A 14,872-nucleotide genomic window follows, 5' to 3' on the forward strand; every position below is an offset into this window, starting at 1 on the left:
GGGGGGGGTTGGGTTTGGGTTGTGACAAGGGTGCTGGCAGCTTGGGTTTGGTGGCTGGCCAGGGGGTAAGCAGGTGCCCAAAACAAGCTCAACTACTTTATGGGTGATTGCTGGATTTTTACCTCTTGAAATGTGGCAACCCTGTTTTGGGGAGCACAGGTGGTATGCACTGCTGTCTTCTGCACATATCTACATTAGAAATGTATCCCAACATTTTTCTGAGTCCTTCCCAGCTCGACCTGGGATTGAAGCTGGAAGAGAAGCTGCTTAAGGAAAGGTAATCTCATGCTTCTCTGGGCAGAAGGGACAATTGACTATGAAACAGATCGTGACTGTAGTGATGATTACAGTATACGCCTTATGAGTAAATGGCCAGCATTTACTTTAGGTTTAATTGGGGCCAAGGGACAACACCAGATCCTGTTTTCAAAGCAAGGATCAGTCCTGGGACATGCAACATAGTAACGGGGGACTTCTGAATATAGCCATGGAGTCACCACAGGCATCGGGGAAAGGGTCAGGAAGACACATCAGCCGGTCCACACATGCCAGGGAATTGGAGGAAAGAGCTTCTAGGGGAGAAGCTGTGGCTTCCCAACAGCTTGAGGCTTTGCCACTCTCCTTTTTTAAACCCAACCACTGTGTGGTTTCGCAGAGCAAAGAAGGAGAGGGCATAAACACTTGCAGCCCCGTAGCATGTTAGCCAACCAAAAATAAAAAGCATACTATGGCATTTAGAGGCACTGCGGGCATGTGCAATGTTGCAGTGACAATGTTGTGTGTGTGTGTGTGTGTGGAAATGCTACTCTTGCACTGGCACCTTTGAGGTGGGACAGGAGATAAACGGTGCTTGCCTATACTTTCATAGGAGAGAGTGGGGAAACAATACTACCTCTGGGGATTGGGAACAGTGGAAGGAAGAAGTATTGGACCAGTACGACTGTCTCCAAATCAGCAGACAGAGGGTCACTGGATAATACTAACAGCGCTGCAGACTTCAGGACAGCAAGGGGAAAGAGACAGCGTTTGGGCAATTGAATTTATTAGGTTGTTTTATGCTTCCTATAAAATGAAACTGTCAAATGAAACTGTGGAAAAGGCTGGAGGGCAACAGGAGGGTGTGTAGGGGGCAGAGAACTGTAATATTTCCATCTCACCAGGCACTAAAATTACTGAGCAGCGATTGTACAAACAGTATGCAGTAAAGCCTATCCAAAAAAAAATGCATAAGATGCACATGAGCCTGAATGTTGCATGCCTGTGCCATGTTCACTCTCCCTCTGGCATTGTTTTAGGGATGGACGAAGTGGAAGCTCAAGACACTCACACACAGAATTGTAGAGCTGGAAGGGACCCCAAGCATAATCTCTCCAACCCTCTGCAATGTCTGAATCTCAGCTAAAGTATCCATGGCAGATGGCCATCCAACCTCTGCTTAAAAACCTCCAAGGAAGGAAAATCCACAATCTCCCGAGGGAGATGGTTCCACTGCTGAACAGCTCTTACTGCCAGAAAAGTTATTCCTGATGTTTAGTCGGAATCTCCTTTCTTGTAACTTGAAGCCATTGGTCCTACCGTCCAGAGCAGGAGAAAACAAGCTTGCTCCATCTTCCATGCGGTAGCCCTTGAGATATTTGAAGATGGTTGTCATACAGTATCTCCTCTCAATCTCCCTTTCTCCAGGCTAAATTTACTCAGCTCTTTCAACCTTTCCTCATAAGTCTTGGTTAGTAATTGAGAGCAATTTCTTAGCCTGTGGTTTCATACATATTGTTACATCCCAATATCCAAGCAGTGCAAGATTTCAGCGGTTCCAGACACTTATCAGGGTTTGGGTTCTTGGAAAGAGGGACAGGAGAGACCGTGGTGTTTTTATGATATATATATATATTTACACATATATACAACCTATGCCTAAGATGGAGGGGCTCACAGCACGGACACTCCAAAATGCCTTCTCCCATAGTCACAGCCTTGGAATCAAACACCTCTCTCCCTCTCTGATTATGTTATTGTTATTTATTGTTTGTAAGCCACTTGGGGATTCCTTCAAATAAAGAGTGGCATAATCAAATCTCTCAGCTTCTGCCTGCAGCTTGCTTCCAGCTCAGCTTACACACAACGCCTGGCTATTGTCATTCTACCTACCAGCCAGGTGCATAGCTGCCAAGTTCCGGCCTGAGAAATAAGGGACTGGACCGGAAGTAGCAGACCGGAAGTAGCGCTGCGGCCATTTTGGAACTGGGCGGAGCATGCTCAGAAGCTACTTTTGATGCTGCTCTGCCCTGTTCCAAAATGGCCGCCACACCAGAAGTCATGCTACAGCCATTTTGGAACTGGGCAAAGCAGCATCAAAAGTCGCTTCTGAGCATGCTCCGCCCAGTTCCAAAATGGCCGCTGTGCCAGAATAAACTGGGGAAAAACAAAAAAATCCGTTTTTTCGGATGGGAACAGCTGGAAAAAAAGGGGGTTTCCCGGGGAATACGGGAGACTTGGCAGCTATGGCCAGGGGATGGGAAGAAGAGCCACCCATTTTTCCTCTGGCACAGAGCAACTTCTTTTGTTAATCTAATGATGGTACTTAGGCAGCACCTACGTCCATTATCCCAATAAGAAACTTGCTTGGCTAGGACAATGGAAACCTCCATTAGATTTTAAAACCTTGCTGGATTCAGGACCCCAGAAATTATAAAGGGCTCAGGGATCAGACAAACTAATTCCCACCCAGCCCAAACTCACAACATGATAGCAAAAGGAGGAAGAGGTTCTAACCTTGCAGGAGTATATAAGAAATGGGTTATCAGCTATCTCCATCCTCTGGGATTTCTTGCCAGAATTAAGTAGTAGAACAATAGTATTGAAGTCTGAAAAAAGATCCAATGTTCCTTATCTATTTCTCTGTGACATATACAGTCTAAGTGTGAAACATGATTCGAAAGCCAGATTCCAGCACTCCAGTGGAAACAAGAGGAATTACCGACAAAGGAAGAATGGCAATTGAAACTAATGGAGTATGCAGAACTGGCCAAAATGACGGGAAGAATCCGAGAACAGCGGGACCAAAAGTTCATCAAGGACTAGACCAAATTTGTGAATTATTTGAAAGACAATTGTATTCAATCAAATACATTGGTAGGATCGCAAGAAGCTTTGTAAGGAAAGGTACAAAAACCACTGCAGATAAGAATAGGAATGTATGCCGTTTTAATGTTTTTGATTTTAAAGCAATGGTTAAATAGTGAAAATGCAGAAAATTGAAATGAAAGATAGAAAATCATAAGGAAGGTTTGAAGGAAGTCAGGGCCCTAAAAAGCCAAAATGTGTAATATAAGAGGAGACATTGCAATGGAAAGTATTTTTGTAAAACTACGGTAATAAAAATGATATGGGAAAAAAAGAAAGCCAGATTCCAGCACTTCAAAAATATCCATTAACTGGAAGGAGGAAAGGGAGAATTTGGTTTTCTCCAACACCTTATGCCATCCCTGAGTTTTGGTGGCATAGCCTAGCTTTGGACTACTTGCTAGCAGACAAAATAGACATGAGCCTAACCCACAACTGATTTCCAAGTACAATTAACAGTGGCACAGTTAGGTAATTTGGGAATCTGGAATTAATAGTCCCATGCTCTCCCCTTTAGATGGTAATAATAAATATATATATTTATATATATATATCCCACCATTCCCAGTTCAGAAACCAGGGCTCAGAGTGGCTGACAACAAATTTAAAACACTTAATTGTAATACAACATAAAAGCAGCATAAAACACAGTATAAAAGCATGAATAACAATAAAATTCAAAGTTCAAAAATCAGGTTGGGGAACCATTACGATCTTAAGCAATTAATTTTCCATCGTTAAAGTGCCAGTCATAAAGTCGTCTGTGTTATTTTCCAGCAAAGGTACATGAAACTCATTTGTGTGGACACTCTTTAAAAAGACAAAACTTCCTTCAATAGTGGCATGGTTAGTTTGTGTCTTCGAGGTGCACTAAAGGGGCGAAATAGGCAGACAGACCCAGGGTGTCACAAAGTTACTTCAGGGGAGAGGCAAGCTTTTACAGTAGGGGATTTCTAGTGGTTGAACCCCTTACACTGAGGACACAAGGGATAGTCTCATTTATAGCCCAGAGTTTAAAAGGATACCTGGTCACGTTTATGCTGGAAGAGGACTCTCTTTTATTTTAAAAACCCACGAGTGCTAGAGGGTTTAAAGAAAGGCTGGAGGGATAAGTGGGAGGTTTGATTTACCTCAGAAATCCCTGTTAGTTCTTTTAATAATTGAGAGGTCGAAGTTATAAGACGAAAGGAAGGGACCTTCGTCGCAACCCTCACCTGCTCAGCTTGCCCTAGCTGATGAATCACATGCCTCCTTCCCAACCTAGCGAGCAAGTGAACTAGGCTGCAATCCCTGGCCAGCCTTCGCTTCCTGGAGTGCCCCGCTTGCTGTTCCCTATGTCTTAGGACCCACCGTGTTCATAGGGACAGGGGCCTCTCTGGCTCTGGCCAGGGGTCCCGCTGCTCAGCTTCCTGTGCACTAGCCCCCCGCAATATTTGGCAGCGACAACCCTGTGTGTCAGTGCATTCCACAAAACGAGCCTTTGGCACCCTAACCCGCGGTCATGAACTGGCAGGATTTCAGAGAGTAGGAAGAGGATCCAGGCGAGGGGTGCAGCTGGGAATGTGTCACACAGAGCAAGCTGGGTATGGGGAGGAAGAGGTTGTTGTAGACCAGGCATGTCCAACAGGTAGATTGTGATCTACCGGTAGATCACTGGACATCTGTGGTAGATCACTGGTAGATCAGTGCCCCCCCAAAGAAGCTAAAAAACTTCGGCTCCCCTAAAAAAGCTCAACATCTTTGCCCTGCACCCCTAAAATGACCTGAACCACCAAAAACAGGGCTTTCCTTCCTAAAAAAAAGCTCAATGTAGTTTTCCTCTTCCCTAAAGAAGCTCAACAACTTTTACATGAACCCCCCAAAACAGGGCTTCCTTCCTAAAAAAAAGCTCAACAACTTTGACCTGAACCTCCCAAAAGGGGGTAGATCACTGCCAGTTGTTAACTCTGTGAGTAGATCACAGTCTCTTGGAAGTTGGCTACCCCTGTTGTAGGCAATACTCACAGGGTGACCGAGGATGATGAGGGGGTGGGGATCAGTGCACAGGAAGCAGGGCAGCAGGGCCCACCAGCAGAGCCTGAGGGGCCCCTGTCTCAGTGAAAACAGCAGACTCTGAGGCATAGGGAGGAGAGGGCAAGGCACTCCAGGGTAGAATCTACACACATATAAAAAAACACTGCGGAAATGCTTTTTTAAAAAAATGTTTTGAAAAATCCAGTACATTGAAATTGCCATAGCTAGCGTCGCATTTGTATATTGCACTTAACAACACACTTGAAATGTTTTCTTTGCAGCTGAATAGCTGAGTCCTAAGAGGCAGAGGCAGGCAAGGGCCCACTAGCTGGCCAGGCGGGGCTTGCTAGCTCTGGAAGGAGGTGTGTGATTCCTCAGCTGGAGTAAGCTGGGAGCAGGTGTGGGTCATTTGCCTCATCAAGCCCAGATGCTGCAATCAGCATGCAGAGCAAGAGCTGAGCTGCTATGTCTGCTCAACTACCCATGTTGATGGACTTCAGCTTGGCTGCTCCAAGATCTCCGTGGGACTGTGTTTCAGTTTGGACTTTGGACATGGAGCCTGGGCTGGAGACTTGACGTACCGACTTGCTGCCAGGTAAGCCAGGTTTTCAGGGCATGAGGGGACCAATTACGGCCCCATTCTGAGGTTCGTTCCTCCCTGTGGTGTTAAAATCATAGAGGGGGGGAATGTGGGCAAGCCTGCTCACTCTGCTCCTCCATCACATTCCTAGCCGTCATCATCCACAAGTTGGAAGGCGACTCTCTGTAGCAGGTAGCCTCCTTCTATACAGGTAGGCTGCTTGCTCATTTTCGAACCCTGGTTTTCAGGCAAGCTCCCCCACTGCAGACAGTTGCCCCCTAGCTCACTGAGGATAACTGAGAAGGGGATGGAAGTGGGTGAGTGTGCATGTCCAATTCCTCTTTCATATTATTAATGCCAAGCGGAGAGGGTGGGGGGGAAGAACATGACTTGGAGCAATCAGGTGAAGACTGATACTGTGATTGATACTACCTGTGAATCTATCACCAACGGTATTTTAGGTAGCTGTGATTCTGATACCGCACCTGATATTTAAGGGGAACGCCACCCTATCCAGAACAGGCACAATAAATTGCATGGAACAGACTTTCTAGTCTTAAGGGGAAAAGGGGGTGGGTGGATCAATAATTGTGAATAGCTGCTTGTTGTTTCTTTTACAACAAACCTGGAATGCCTGTCCCAAGTCACTGGTATTAAAGTTTGGATTGCAGCCCTAGTAAATATTCATAATTTAATAAATGCCTGTGGAAAAGTATCTCATTGGCAACTCTTGAGTAGATTGTTCAGGGCTGCATCCTTCAATGAATGTTTCTGCATCCTTCAATGAATGTTTCATTTTCTAAAGTACCATCCACTTTGATTAAGTACAGCTAAAGAAATCAGTTGTTCTGATTGCATTTCCGGCCCATAGAATAGATTGCAAACATTAATAACACAACAGCCTGTGATATCTGGAGATGGCAAACTTGTATGCCAGGTTTTTCTGCATGTTTTGTGGGTTTGGAGAAGATAAGGATGGACACATCCTGCTTTGTGTGTTAGTAGTAATATTATTCTTTATTCTGTACTGCCCTTCAAGGATCACAGGGCAGTTTGTAATATAAAAACACAAAATACATAACATAGTAACAAACAAAAACACACAGCCCCCACACACAGTTTAAAAGGCCATAGACTCTTTAATTAGCCAAACTAGGTGTTTCACATCCAATTTTCTGCAGCTTTTAAAAAATGCACATTCAAATTATATGTGTTTTCTTCTAAAAAGCACATTTGTATGTATTCCCCCTCTAAAATAAACATTTTCCTATGCCTCCCCCCTAAATTATGCCTTTGCCTATAAAATACAAATTTTGTACACTTAAAAAAACTGCATTGAAAAATTCAGAGAAGACTGCAATCAAATTTGTATACAAGTTCAGGGACTGCAAATTAAGCCAGTTTGCTTTAAAATGCAGATTGAGTAAAATTCTCAACCATCCCTTCACAGTAGAACAATAGACACAGCCTAAAGTGTAATTGCACCACCTTGTGAAGCAATAATGTGGTTGCAGTGGCATTTTCTGGATCCATTTAGGCTCGTCCTCTTTCTCAGCACAGGCATTCTTATTTATAAAGGTAGGGAATCATTTTAATAGGAAGACATCTCAAGCCGCTGTATTGCTATATTTCATGAGATTAGTTACTGGACATTCCATTAGAGTACAATAAAGCATTAACTTGTGTCCCCATGCCTTCTTGTGTAATTTAGCCAGCACAAATTGACATTAAAAAGCTCTTAGGAGCTGGGATTTCTTCCAGCAAGAGTCTTCTCTCTTTGGCAAAATAAAAAAGCCCTTACTTGGGGGCTCTAGGCCAAGAATATTTTTAAATGTTGAAATAAACCAAATACTCCACACACATGGGAACATCTCTGGGGAGAAACAAAAAGGGCATAGATCTTTTGTAATGCTTTCATAAATGAATGCATTTATTGTTGTGCACTGAGTGTTATTTCAACACACACCCCTGGGGGTTGAATTCTTGCCATAAGATTGGCTGGGGTTTCTTGTGAGGTGGTTACACTGTCATAAGCAAACCTGATTTTAGAACTGTTGATTCCTAATTTCATTGTAAAACAGGCACATATAATTAATGTTACAGGCAGAAGGTTTATGTCTCTTTCACTGCCCATTCATTCCTCCAGTCTTACCAACTCCTTTGCCTAAGCACTGAATGTTGGCAGACATATGTTCTCACTGCTGTCCAGATCTGGATCTGTGACTGAGCCAGGGCTGATTTTCAGCCAAGGGGTGAGCTATGAAACTTGTTTTAATACCAGAGCTCAGCTCTGGAACATGCGATGTAATAAAGATAATTCCCAGGACTGGAGGAAAGGACTCTAAAACAGAGCGGTTGACTTACAGGATCCTCTCATTTTAAAAACGGAAGGTAGAGCCACAGTGTCACCTGTTTAGAGTAAGGTTACCAGATGTCCCCATTTCCCGGGATAGTCCCCGGCTTTACAAATCAGTCCCCTGACAAAATCCATCTATTTAGTAGGAAGTTGAAAAGTGTCCCCGGATTCATTGAAAAAAATCTGGTAATCTGAGTTTAGAGACAATGCTTCCTCTCGTTCCTCGCTGTTCCTTTTATTCCTTAGCCTCTAGGAACATACAAAGTCCATTTTCAATCACTCTAGAAAGGAGAGATGTACACCTCAAAATTCAGGAGTCAGTAAAAGATGACAGCTTCTTGGTTGCAGGTCTTCTCTAGTAACTATCAGTATTGGGTTGGGAGGGGAAGGGAAGGGAAGGGAAGGAGTTAGAATAAGATCAGCAGAGAAAGGAAAGCCAGGGGTTGGAGGTCTCTGGTCTTCTTGATGTCTTGATGCCCATCAACTCCAAGCTCTAGCCATCACGGGCAATGATCGGGGAAGATGCGAGTTGTAGTTCAACAACATCTGGAGAGGCATAGGTTCTATAACCCTGATCTAAGCCCCAAACTCCTCCTAATGCTCCAATAATGCAGTTTAGCCCAATACCCAAGTCAAATTTTTTTGTATGCTCCACACAGTGCCCTTCCATTGGACGTGGAAGGTATTACTACAAAAATAAATAAATTGGAAAATTACAGTCTGGTTGAGTGTAGTTGGAAGGGAAGCAATGAGATCCTATATCCTGAAAGAGTGTCTTCACCCCCACTATTTGCCCCAGACAATGAGATCCAGCTCCAAGGGCCTTCTTGGGGTTCCCTCATTGCAAGAAGTGAAGTTACAGGGGAGCAGGCAGAGGGCCTTATTTGTAGCCGTGCCCTCCCTGTGAAATGCCATCCCATCAGATGTCAAGAAAATAAACACCTAACGTTTGGAAGACATCTGAAGGCAGCCCTGTTTAGGGAAGTTTTAATGTTTGATATCTTACTGTGGACTTGGCTGTACAGCTGCAAAGAAAATGTTTAAAATGTGTTGTAAAGTGCAATGTACAAATGTGACACAAGATGGTGACAGTGAGCTATGCCAAATTCAATGTATTTTTCAAAATGTTTTTTAAAAAAGCATTTTCACAGCATTTTTATATGTGTGTAGATTCCACCTGTCTTTTAGTTTGTTGGAAACCACCCAGTGTGGCTGGGGCTATCCAGTCAGATGGGTGGCTTCCTGTTGTTGTTGTTGTTGTTGTTGTTGTTGTTGTTGTTGTTATATGAGCTGGAGTCCCTCTGTTTACTTTTAGGTGTGTAGAATTGGTGTGGCAAGAACATGGAATAGATTTTAACAAATGTGCTAAATAAACTAAATATATTCAGGATGAGCCACAACAGACCCTGATGGGAATCAGTGTTGCCAGATTATCAGTGGGAAACTCTCGTCTCAGACCCTTAAAATCCCTAGGTTTCATTCAGGATGGCTTTCATATTCAGAAGGGAACAGCATCCCCTTCTCTTTCTCTCTCACAATAGCACCAAATGTTGCCGGGCTTTAGAATAGTGCTTTAGAATAGCACTCCCCCCTTCTTGCCTCAGGCATATCAGTTATTTCTCACACCTGAAGTACTTTAAAGCGATGGACGATACCGTAACACCCGCACATTTGAACTACACCAATGCTTGGTACACAGGGCTGTCCTGAAGCCAGTTTAGAAGCTATAATTAGAGATGGGGAAGAAAGGCAATTCAGTTCACATTTAATGGAGAATCTACCTAATGTGCATTTTCTGAAACAATACAAGAACTAAAACAAAGCCATCCTTTAAAATTTGCCCTTTGTTTAGGCTCTTTGGTATGTTTTAATTCATCCTTCCAGCTCTTCCTGCTTTCCATCCTCTGCTGGGTTGTTGTTGTTGTCGTCGTCATCGTCAGGGCTTTTTTCCAGTGGGAACTCACAGGAACTCAGTTCTGGCACCTCTCAGGTGAGTGCCATTGCCTTTCTAAGAGAGCAAGGGAGGCATTCATGGTGAGTTTCGGGACCTCTTTTTCTAGAAAAAAAGCACTTCTTGTTGTTGTTGACGACCACTACCTCGTTTCTTAAAAAATCAAAATTGCTTTGGGAGGTCGCCTTAAAAGCAATAAAGAAACACCTTAAATGAATAAATGTTTATTTAAACAAATAAGGTTCTAGGTCAGGCATTGGCAGGGGCTGCCGGAGCTGCTTGCCAGCCCTGATGCTGTTCAGGGCTGCTCAGCATACAGGTAGTGGCCAGCACCATGTGACTAGTGATGTCCCCACTCTTGTTGTTGTTCAGTCGTTTAGTCGCGTCCGACTCTTCATGACCCCATGGACCATAGCACGCCAGGCACTCCTGTCTTCCACTGCCTCCCACAGTTTGGTCAGACTCATGTTGGTAGCTTCGAGAACATTGTCCAACCATCTCATCCTCTGTCGTCCCCTTCTCCTTGTGCCCTCCATCTTTCCCAACATCAGGGTCTTTTCCAGGGAGTCTTCTCTTCTCATGAGGTGGCCAAAGTATTGGAGCCTCAGCTTCAGGATCTGTCCTTCCAGTGAGCACTCAAGGCTGATTTCCTTCAGAATGGATCCTCTTGCATGGGACTCTCAAGAGTCTCCTCCAGCACCATAATTCAAAAGCATCAATTCTTCGGCGATCAGCCTTCTTTATGGTCCAGCTCTCACTTCCATACATCACTACTGGGAAAATGATAGCTTTAACTATACGGACCTTTGTCGGCAAGGTGATGTCTCTGCTTTTTAAGATGCTGTCTAGGTTTGTCATTGCTTTTCTCCCAAGAAGCAGGCGTCTTTTAATTTAGTGACTGCTGTCACCACCTGCAGTGATCACGGAGCCCAAGAAAGTAAAATCTCTCACTCTTAGGGTCCCCACTCTTAGGGTTGACATATTTCAACAAGTAAAAACCAGGACACCCTGAAGGTTGTTGAGGTCTCCTGGGACAGGACAGGGAGCTGATGAGCTTGCGTCTGTATGTTTTAAAAAGGGAAGCTTGCGAACAGCAACAAGAGCAAGCAATTACCCATTTCTTGGATGAATCCCTTATTAAAGAAAACACTTTTGATCCTGTTGTGGGCTCCAGGCTCAGTTGTGTCGCTAGGTGGCAGGATCGTAATGCGGATTAAGTTTAGGGGAAAAGCTGTTGAGTGGCTTCTTTTCCTATTTCCCCATCTTCCACTAGATGGCAGCAGCAGAAATAAAATGTGCCATTAATGAGCTTAAAGGCGGCGGCCCTGGAGGGGAGGAGGGAGCCATGATTTTCATCACTACTGTCAAACGCAGAGAAAGAAGCACTGTTAAGAAATGCTCGCTATTGGCTGCTTTCCTGGAAACTACAGAACTTTTGCTTTTTGGTCTCCACCCACCAACCTCACTAATGTATACAAATACATTTCCTTTTTCAAACGTTGCTTGCAGTCTACTTTAAAACAAGTGGGCTGGAAGTAGGGAGCTAGTTAAGCAGTTATTGTGTGTGGGGGGGATTAATGCTCCATTGTTCTTGTAAATTCCATGGCACACTTTGGAGTCTTGTATTTTATTTTTTAGTCTAGCATGGATTGAGACCTTATTTCTACCCTGCCGTCTGAGATATAGCAGCGCCATTATTTGCATAGCACGCTAAGCGTATTATTGAACCATAAATTATTCTCGAACTCCTTCAGTGAGTGGCTCTGCTCCAGGGTCTGCTATGGAATTCCCATTTCGGTTCCACATTTTTTTGCTCTGCTCGCTTTGATATGTCAGAGCAGAGGGACAAAACAAAATGCAACACCTCCTCGGGAGGCGCCCCAAGAGGCCCTGATGATACACCCAGAGATAATGGATTTGGAGTGTGATGGGCCCTGTCAACGCTCCCCTTAAAGAATGGTCCCCTTGTGCAAACAAAGTCAATTACCCTGACCATGGTTGTTTTCACACAACACAGAAATATGTCAGGGGTCAGTCCCACAGGGGGGGGGGGGAGGCCAGAGTGGTTCTGTGTGTATTCAGAAAACAGATGTACTGTACTGCAGTTGGAGAATTTCAGATTGTAGACTAAATACCGTATTTTTTGTGTAGCAGAGGAGGTTATTTTATACACGGATAGTGGAGAGGTGGGCCGGGCGATTGTTGGGTGCGGCAATGTCCGCTGGCTCTTGGCCACTGCGTCAATAGGGTGGGCAATTGGCACTTTATTTTGGCGTGCGATTGGCTGTGGCGGTCCTGCGGTTGAGCGATTTCTGGCAACCCCCCCCCCTAAAAAAAGCTCAACAAGTCTGGGCAATCTCTCCCATTTTCTCAATTTGGAGTCCCCCAAAAGAGGTCTTATACACGAGAGCATGTTATACACAGAAACGGTAGTCTTGTTTGAGTGTGGCCAGCACCATGTGGCTAGTGAGTGTGGAGGGGAGGTCTTTTAGATGGTCATGTGACTTACTTTAAAAATGTGGCGAGCCAGTGCTGCTGAATTCGGAGGGGGGGAACTCTTGCTCATTCTGCTGAACAGTCCTGCAAACAACGTGGGCTGGATCCAGACACATCAAAGAAGCGCTTCAGAAAAATGCGTTGTAAACTTTATAATGAGAAACCGTGTTGGCAAAAAGAGAACTCTGCAGCGCCATCTGGTGTCAGTGTGATATTGCATACGAAACTCTTTTTCTTTACCAATCTAGCTAAGTCCTTGGTGACACTGCAAAGCGGCAGGGCTGACCTATCCCACAGAAAGCAAGGGGCCCTGTGCCTCAGTTGCTGTGTGTGCCATTGACCACAACAGTGAGTGAATGCCCACCTAAGGTTTGCAGGCAAGGTGCTACCAGGGAATAAATTTCTGTGGCAGTTGCCATAGACATGGGAGCGGTGTGAGGCAAGGCGTTAAGGGAGGAATCCTTTCTGAGACAGTAGTGGAGGAGACTAAAGTGACCTAGGAGACTGAGCCCCAGGAAGCAGGAAAAAAAAAGGGTTGAAATTTGGAGGGAGAGATTCTCTGAAGCACAACCCAATTCTTCTTCTCTTATCTTCATGTAAGAAAAAAAAACACACCAAAGCATGTCTTCATTCTGCTTGAACCCAGGTCTAGAAGGAGCTGCAGGAAAGAAATTTGAGTCGTGTGTGCAGTAACTCTTGCATGTGGCTCCCCACATCACACCTGCACCAGGCCTTGTGTTAAAACTTCTGGGTGACCCTGCAAAGCTGATCACAGCAGGTGGGGGGGCACCAAAGAGACTCCTTCCTTGGGTTTTTTTGTTTTTTTTTACAGTGGTGGAGCACATGCCAGGGCTTGAGAGGGAGGAAGCTGCCACCCACTCTCGTCCTGCTCTCCCAGTGTGGTGTAGTGGTTAAGAGTGGTAGACTCTTAATCTGGTGAACCAGGTTCGTGTCTCCGCTCCTCCACATGCAGCTGCTGGGTGACCTTGGGGTAGTCGCACTTCTCTGAAGTCTCTCAGCCTCACTCACCTCACAGAGTGTTTGTTGTGGGGGAGGAAGGGAAAGGAGAATGTTAGCCACTTTGAGACTCCTTCGGGTAGTGATAAAGCGGGATATCAAATCCAAACTCCTACTCCTCCTCCTCCCCCCCTTCTTCTTCTCCTCCTTCTTCTCCCCCGCCCCCCGACCAGGTAGTGGAGCTGCTGTGGGCGCACCTCACCACGACCGAGAAGGGCTGTTTTCTGCCACCGGGTCAGACGTGACCAGGCAGGGGAGCTGCTGCTGAGGAGGGTGGGTGCCAGGGTGGCTGCCCACTCTCCCCCTGGTCTCCTGACCATGGGGCGGAGCTGCGGCCAAGCACAAGCACAGCAGCTTAGGCGCAACTCCTTGTGCGAAGCCAGGCCTCCGATGAAGGAGCCTGCTGTGGGGGTGCCTGTTTGCACACCCTCACCAATTTGCATCCGGGGCCACGTCCCCCACCCCACGCTATATCTCTGGGTTTTTAAGCAGAGGTTGGGTGGCCATCTGTCACGGAGATTCCTGCATTGCAGGGGGGTGGGGTCCCTTCCAACTCTACAATTCTGTGATTCCTCACTTACGGTACTATTTACAGTATGTCCATTTCCCATGTTAGCTAAAGATGGAGTCTCAATATTCAGAGGAAACATGGCCCTGAATTCTATTTGTTAAGGAGCAAAAATATAGGTGGGTTGCTATGCTGGTGGAGTAGTTGGGCATTGTGGAAAAGTGTAGTAGAAGTGGCTCTGAGCTGATGCCTGACAGATGTTACTGGCAGGGCCGGATTTAGGTTTGATGAGGCCCTAAGCTACTGAAGGTAATGGGGCCCTTTATATGTCCAACTGTCCTTTATCAACAACAAATTGTCGTTGTTGTTTTTTGTGTTGGATATATGCTATTATTGAGCCAATAGGTTTTATTTTATTTGTTTTTATCTTATATTTTGGAAATGTACATCCAGGTTGTTTCCCTTTAAAATTTTTTGGGGGCCCAAGAGAGTGGGGCCCTAGCTATAGCTTGTTTAGCTTATACATAAATCCTGCACTGATTGTTGGACTACACCTTGCATAACCACCAGCCAGCATGATGGTCCCATCAGAGAGATTGGCAGTTCTAGTCCAAAATATCTGGAGGGCACCATGTTGGCTACCCTTGCCCTAGAGGCACAAGACAGATTGGATTCTGTTGGCTCTATTCAGAGTTACCACTGAGGAGACTGAATCAATCGATGACCCGTTTGCCTTTGACAGATTCCGCACAGAAGGTTTTCCCCCAGGGTGTAATCTAAAAGTCATCACATTTAAGAGGTACCTTGCTGTTGATTTCAAAAATGGAT

The sequence above is a fragment of the Zootoca vivipara genome, chromosome 11 (genome assembly GCF_963506605.1).
Source record: "Zootoca vivipara chromosome 11, rZooViv1.1, whole genome shotgun sequence".
In the NCBI taxonomy this organism is placed as follows: Eukaryota; Metazoa; Chordata; class Lepidosauria; order Squamata; family Lacertidae; genus Zootoca; species Zootoca vivipara.